The following is a 7,608-nucleotide window of genomic DNA, read 5'->3' on the forward strand; positions in this document are numbered from 1 at the left end:
TGGATGTTGTGTAGCTTTGTCCTGGTCTGTTGACCACAAGGCAAGTTCCTCAGATATTTTAGGCTGATGTTTTTGTGAGAATATTGAGTCTGTTAATCTGATGCTTTCTTCCCACAATCCATCATCATGTTTTAGAGAAATAAGCCAGACACAAAAGGGCAAATATTGCCTGACCTCACTGATATGCACGAGAAAAAGCAAAAACATAGCACCAAAATTTAGAATAAAGGTTACCAGCCCATAGGGTAAGTGTAAGGAATAAGGAGTTAATTATGTAGTGCATAAAGATCATGGACCCCATAACCCAAAGGTCTTTTCTAGTCTAATTTCCCTCAACTTTTTTGGATCAATGTGCACATTTGCTACTAAATCTCTTTTTTTTGTCTTGATGTTCTAGGTATTGGGGTGAGTTTCAGGTAAGAGAGAGGACAGCATTTGCCTTGTGCAGGTTGCAGACGCTGCACAGATTATCCAAATCAATGCACCTGGAAGAGAATGATAATCATTACCAACTACAAGAGCAGAGAGACTTGATAGGGGCCTTTTCCATTTTAATACAGATGCAATGTCTAGAATCATGTAAAAACCAGTGGTATGAAGAAATCGCAATGAGGAATGAGTCCAGCTTTCTGGCGGACTCAGTGTTCTCTTCCAATTCTAGAACACCCTCCTAGCTGAGTGGCTCAGGTAAGGTTCCCACGACTTGGGGGGAATACTGACAATGAGATGGTTTGCAAGACATGAGTGAATGGATATTTGAGACAAATATGAGAGAGGCAGTTGTTACTGATTTATGAGTTACCAATCAGAACTGCATCCTTAGTGTGGATGATGGTGTAAGTAGGCTGTGGAAGGGAAAGACAGATGTGGTTTTAACTCCTATGCTTCAGAAGGTTCCTATTCCTTGCAGGTAGGTAAATATATACAGCATGAAATGCTAAACTGAATTCCAGTGTGCCTAGGAAAAGAGCCACACTGTTAGCAGTGGTCACATCCCTTCTCGAGAGAGGTACACAGAGTCAGAGCAGAGATGGAACAGATGATGACAGATAGGCAGGATGGAAATATTTATGAAAGATAGAAGCAGAATTATGAACAATATGGAGATGTCCATGAGCAAAAAAAAAAGAAATTATATACATGAGAGCTTGTAAAAATAATAATTAAAAACACTTTATAAGAAAAAGGAGCCGCATATGCAAATCTTCAGTCTGAACGAGTCTGCACTCCCTTTTGAGGCAGATTATCAGATTTTTTTAAGATTAAGAATTTAAAATCCTCTATATGTAAATTCATATCTATTTGCAGATCTATGCCTCCCTGTATAATGTGTCTACCTGCCTCATAGGTGACGAAGACTGGGAAAGATGTCATATTAAAAGTTTTATTAAGTTGATAGCACCCTTACATGCATCCCATACTATTTTAGATGTTCTTTCCAAATGTATTTTCTCTCACATACTGCACTGAAATTATTATCATAGACTTTTTATAATGGTTAAAATGATAACATGCACATTTTCTTTCAACAGTCTTCCAAATGTCACTGAATATGTTCATTGGAAGGATGTGCTTGGACTGAGGGTGACATTTTCATTAACACAATTAGGGTTTTACGGAGAAGTTGGAAGGTTCATTATTTGCCCAGATGCATATCCTCTGGTTTTGATATTATCTTGGCTTTAAATGAGAAACAGAAAAATTCAGGGAGGAATGATATTGTAGTAAATATGGAAACAGAGGGGAAAGAATGAGTAAGCAATATTCTCAGTTTCTTCAAATGGTGTTAAATCACTCACTAGAAAGAAGTGAAATAAACATATGGTTCAAAAACGTGCATAGAACTGTATTCATTCATTCAACAATGAATTTATTAATTTACCATCTATTTATTGTGGATCTAGTGTGCTCCAAGCACTAGATCTTGGGTATATGTGGGCACAAGAGATACTACATACTTCATTGAACTTACAATTTATCAGGTAAGACACATATTTTAAAAACCCATACACAAATAATTCCTTGATAATAATTGTAATATTTGAGATAAAGGAGATGAAATAAAGATAGTTGTTTAGTGAACTGTGAGGAAGAAAACCTAGCTACAGTGGCCACTGAAGACTTGTCTACTGGAGATAGAGACACATGAAAATATAAATCCTTAAAAAATCCAAGTAAGTAAGTTTCTCCAGTTCTCAGGATATATTCCCTCACATGTTACCCTATTGCAGCTGGGTCTGCAATTACTTCATCTCCATGCCACTTTTTCTGAAAACAAATATTTCAAATTTTCAACCAGATTGAGGACAATTTGAGTGACTTAAATGATTTTCTGCTTTCCATTTCATTACTTCAATGTCCATTCACAATAAGCTCTTTCAAAAAGGACTTAGAATAAGGCATTTGTGTTACTTCCGAAAGCCAGCATCTCACAGGAATCTTACAAATTCTTGATTTCCAAACCCTTACATCTGACCTTATTCTTCAGGCATATTCCAAGTTATAGGGCTGTGCTCTTAGTACCTGTTTGGCTTCTAATTAGTCCCAAGATTTTTCAGGTTTTTAGTTTATATGTATACAAATTTAATAACAGAAAATGTGCTAAATACATTGTTTTGAAAAACTTTAAATAAGGTAAATTTACTTTGATCCTCTCTTCCACCATCAAAGTTGCCTCTATAAAAGTAATTGCTATTAGCATTTTAGTATGAGTGTTTCAAATGCTTTAAGTGCATTTAAAGTTTATCTTTCCATTTTTGTATATTCATGAAAAATTGATAGCTTTATGTTCTTAATATTAAGTAGCAAAAGTGTTATATCATGCATATTTTTTTCCTTTAAATTGCTATTTCTTTCTTTTTCAAAATACCTTGAACACCTTTTCATTCCAGGAAATACCAATCTATGTCATTTTTGTTTTTGACTACTGCAGCAGAGTCCATATTAAAGACTGACTCTCATGTAACGCTTCACCTATTGAACCATTTATTAAAAAAAAAAAAAAAAACCTATTTCAAGCATTGCTAAAATAAAAACTCTTATTCACATCTTTAATCCCAAGTACAAGTATCAGAATTTGAGTCTAGGGTAGTGCTGGGAATTGTTATTTCTGGGTTAAAGGGCTTGTGCTTTTGAAATAAATTCAACAAATAACCAACAGACTACTATATTATACTAATTTAAATTACAAACAATAGCGTGTGAAAATGTATGTTCCCCATAAATTCATCAATATGCAGCATTTTCAATCTTTCTACTTTGCCAAGGTGACGGATACCCATTCCCTGCCCTAAACTGCCTATGGTGGCAAAACTCATAGAATTGAGGTAAGCAATCTCATCTGCCCTACCTTTTAAAATTTTCTTTGATGAAAGCATTGAATCAATCCCTGGCTAATCTGCCTGATCTTAACACTGTAGATGATGGGATTGAGCACTGGAGGAACCAGAAGATAGATGTTAGCCAGCAGTAGGTGGACAGCAGGTGCAGCATTCTTCAGGAAGCAGTGCACTAGAGCCACACTGATCATGGGCACATAGTACACAAGCACTGCACAGATATGTGATACACACGTATTGAGGGCTTTATGCTTTCCCTCCCCAGAGGTAATGCCCAGCACCATGTGGAGGTTCAGCACATAAAAGACTGCAATGAGCAGCGAGTCCAGCCCAAAAGTGGAAGTGACAATGGAGATCCCCAGAATGCTGTAAGGAACTGCATTCCCATAGGGCAGCTGGATCACATCTGAGTGTAGACAATAGGAGTGGGAGAGCTTGTTGTGGCCACAGAAGGACAGATGCTTCAGGAGAAACAGCAGTGGAAACATCAGCATCACACTCTTTAGTCCAAGGGCAGCACCAGGACCAACATTATGGGGCAAGGTCAGGATGGTTGTTTACCATAGTGGGTTTTAGAAGGTCACAAAGTGATTCAAAGACATGGCCAGCAGAACTTTTGACTACATAATGGAGAACATTTGCAAAAGGCAAACTTCAAAGCAGATCTCATTTGCATCAAAAAGAAAGACGCTCAGCACAGTAGGCAGTGTGGAGGTGGAGGTACCAAGTTCAGCAAAGGCTAGCATAGTTAGGAAGAGGTACATTGGTTGGTGCATAGCAGAATTTTTCTTGATTACTGCTAGGATTATAGTATTGCCCAAAACGGCCTCCAGAACTTTGGCACAGAATCAGAGGATGAATCAGGGGTACAGAGCCTCTAGAACAGAGACTGGTCAGCCTACTTCTGGAAAGTCAAGGAAATCAAGAATTGCTAGTCATTTAGATTGCTGCCTCAGAGGAAGGAAGCCTTCGAGCCTCTGAAACTGTGAGCCAATAAATTCCCATTTTATATACCAACCCATTGTGTGGTATTTAGCATAACAGCCTGGAAAGTAAGACAGTTCAAAATTCCTATGTTAGCAAATCTGAAGAAAATAAGCAGTCTTGTGTTTTTTAAATGTTTAAAACAGGTATATTTTAGACAATTTGATAGAAATTGAAAGCATTCTAAAAGTAAACCCACTGAAGCTGTATGATGTCATCTACCTGCAGCCAGGTCAAGAAATGAGCTGATTAATCAGGAAGTACCCCATCACTGATAAGAATCACATACAAAGCATAAAGAACCAGTGTTCCAGGAACTTCTGCTGAGAACTGATCATACTCTTTAATGCTTTTCCTTAACCAAAAAATATTGGGTGACCCTAAAAGAGAAGAGGCATTTATGATTCACCAAAAATATACCACCATATTCTAGCAATTGTGTTCCACCGTAAACCTGCCTAGATAAAAATTCCCTTGTCCTTAGAAACTTAATTTTGAGAATAGAAAGGTCTGTATCACTATATTAGTTTTCTCTGGCTCCTGTAACAAATTACAACAAAATTGGAACTTAAAACAAAACCAATTTATTATCTTACAGTTCTGTAATTCAGAAGTCTGAAATGGGTCCCAGTTGGCTAAAATCCAGTATTGACTAGGCTGTCTTCCTTTCTAGAGGCTATAGACTTCCATTTCTTTGCTTCTTCCAGTTTCTAGAGACTGCCCCCTTCCTTGGCTCCTAGCCCTAACTTTAAAACTAGAAATGTCATGCTGTCTTTCCCAAGTTTCCCTTTTACTCTTTTAAAGACTCTGTTATTCTATTGTGTCTACCTGGATGAAAGCAAGTCTAGGATTTAATTTAAAGACTGACATGAGGATAGTCTCTGTGATTTATTTTGGTTATTTCTACTGTTTTTTTAAATTACAGGTCTCTGATTGGCTTTCTGATGTGTTTAATGTTTTGGCAAATGTATTTATTATTTTCTTTATTTTAGATATTGTATCTTTCAGTTTAGAATTTCCATTTTTAAATTTTTGAATGGAATCTAGTGTTTTGGAGAAATTCCACAGTATTTCATCAATTTTCTTCATCTCTAGTTTTGAACAGTGTTATTAATCAGAATTACTGTACTAATTTTAAAGTTTTCTTCCATTAATTCCGATATTTGGAAAACATGTAGGTCTGATGGTTTCCTTTTTCCCAAGAGCTTCCCTCTGTCTGGGAACAGGCTGGATTTTCATCCTTTCAACCTCACAGGGAGTGGGCAAATGCCTTCAGGGAATAAATGGCTGCAGAAAGTTGTCAGCCCACCACTGGAAGATTTTCATCTCTGTAGAATCTTAACCACCCTTTTTTTCCTTTTTAAATTTGTGTTTAATTATCTTTTTTTAAAAAGACACATAGATCACAGAAAACATTACATTAAAAAATATGAGGTTTCCATATACCCCCTACTCCCTCCCACTCCACCCACATCAACAACCTCTTTCATCATTAAGGCACATTCATTGCATTTGGTGAATGCATTTTGGAGCACTGCTACACCACATGGATTATAGTTTACATTGTAGTTGACACTCTCCCCCAATCCACTCAGTGGGTCATGGCAGGATATATATCATTGCATATATATCATGCAATATCATTCAGGACAACTCCAAGTCCCGAAAATGCCCCCACATCACACCTCTTCTTCCTTCTGCCTGTGCTCTACAACTCCCACGGTCACTGTCTCCACATCAGTGACACAATTTCTTCCATTGCTAAAGTCACAATAGTTCTATGGTATAAGTGCAACCCTGTGATGACATCCTGACTCATTTCGAAGTCTCTTAGCCATATAAACTCATAAAGTTACACACTACAACTGAAGGAGTGCTGAGTTCCTAGCTGGGGGAGCTCTCTCACATTCCCCAATGGAACAGCAAGAATCCCTCAAGCGCAAGGGCAAAGACCAATGAAGAAGGATAGTTCAATGATGGCCCTTGATACTGCTGACTATGCTTATGAGCCTATGTGCTTGAAATCCAACTAGGCCTAGAGTGGCAGGGTGCATAACATTTATCCCTGAGACCCTCCACGTCACACAAATTTGGTCACTCTCTAAGCCAGACTCAGCATGTGAATGTATTACCTTCCCCCCAGCATGGGGCATGACTTCTGAGGATGAGCCTCCCTGGTACCAAGGTATTGATAGCAATCACAAGCTAGTGATGCAACTAGAAAAGACCCTGAATGAAAGGGGGAGATGGTAAAGACAAATGAGTTTTTCGTTTTTTTTATTATCCTTGATTTTAAAAAGATACATAGTTCACACAGAATGTTACACTAAAAAATATAAGATCTTCATATATCTCATTCCCCACAACCTCCACTACTCCCCCATCAACAACTTCATTCATTAGTGTGGTAGATTCATTGCATTTGATAATTACATTTTGGAGCATTGCTACACAGCATGGATTATAGTTTACATTGTAGTTTTCACACTCTCCCAGTCCATTCAGTGTGTTATGGCAGGATATATAAAGTCCTGCATCTGTCCCTGCAATATCATTGTGGTTCTAAAAATGCCACAATGTCACAACTCTTTTTCACCCTCCTGGCCTTCATCAACTCCTGTGGCTATTGTCTCCACATCAGTGATATAATTTCTTTCATTGCTAGAGTCATAATAATTCTATAGTAGAATACCAGTAAGTCCATTCCAATTCATGTTTTATTCCTCCATCCTGAGGCCCTTGGGATGATGATGTCCACTCCACCTCTAAATCAAGAGGAGGCTTAGATCCCATATGTATGATTGTTGGAATTCTCCTGCTTGCAGCTAAAAAATCTATCAATTCCCTGGTGTGATGGTTGCCAATCCTCACCTACCTCTTAGCTGACCAGGGTAATTACAATGAACCAGAGAGTAAGTGTTACAACTCTGCTAAGGGTCAGGGCTGGCACATAGACAGTCCTGAGATTCAAGTCTCCTGAGCATACAAAAACCCCAGTGCCAACCACAGGTTCAGTAAAAGTGACAGAAGAGGCATACATAGAGTGGTAACAGCTGAGTCCAAGTACATCACACTAAGGAGCACAAAATCCAAAGTAGGGCCCATAGGCAAGGTATTGAACTCCAGAGCCATCTGTCGTGACTGTAGGATCTGTGTGTCTCCATAGCCTTCAGGAGCACCTCTACCTGCGGTAGTATCTACTTTGGCTATCTCTGAGATCCTGCTGAGATGTGCATAAGTGTTACCCCTCTCATGATCTCCTGACTCATTTCGAAGTCTCTTAGTC

The 7,608-nt window shown here is 38.2% G+C and overlaps 1 pseudogene; it reads right to left on the minus strand.

The window, feature by feature from the left end:
• Nucleotides 1-3,352: 3,352 nt before the first annotated feature.
• On the minus strand, nt 3,353-4,114 carry LOC101439311 (olfactory receptor 51I1-like; annotated as a pseudogene).
• Between the last annotated feature and the right edge of the window lie 3,494 nt (nt 4,115-7,608).

The sequence above is a fragment of the Dasypus novemcinctus genome, chromosome 10 (genome assembly GCF_030445035.2).
Source record: "Dasypus novemcinctus isolate mDasNov1 chromosome 10, mDasNov1.1.hap2, whole genome shotgun sequence".
NCBI classification, from domain to species: domain Eukaryota; kingdom Metazoa; phylum Chordata; class Mammalia; order Cingulata; family Dasypodidae; genus Dasypus; species Dasypus novemcinctus.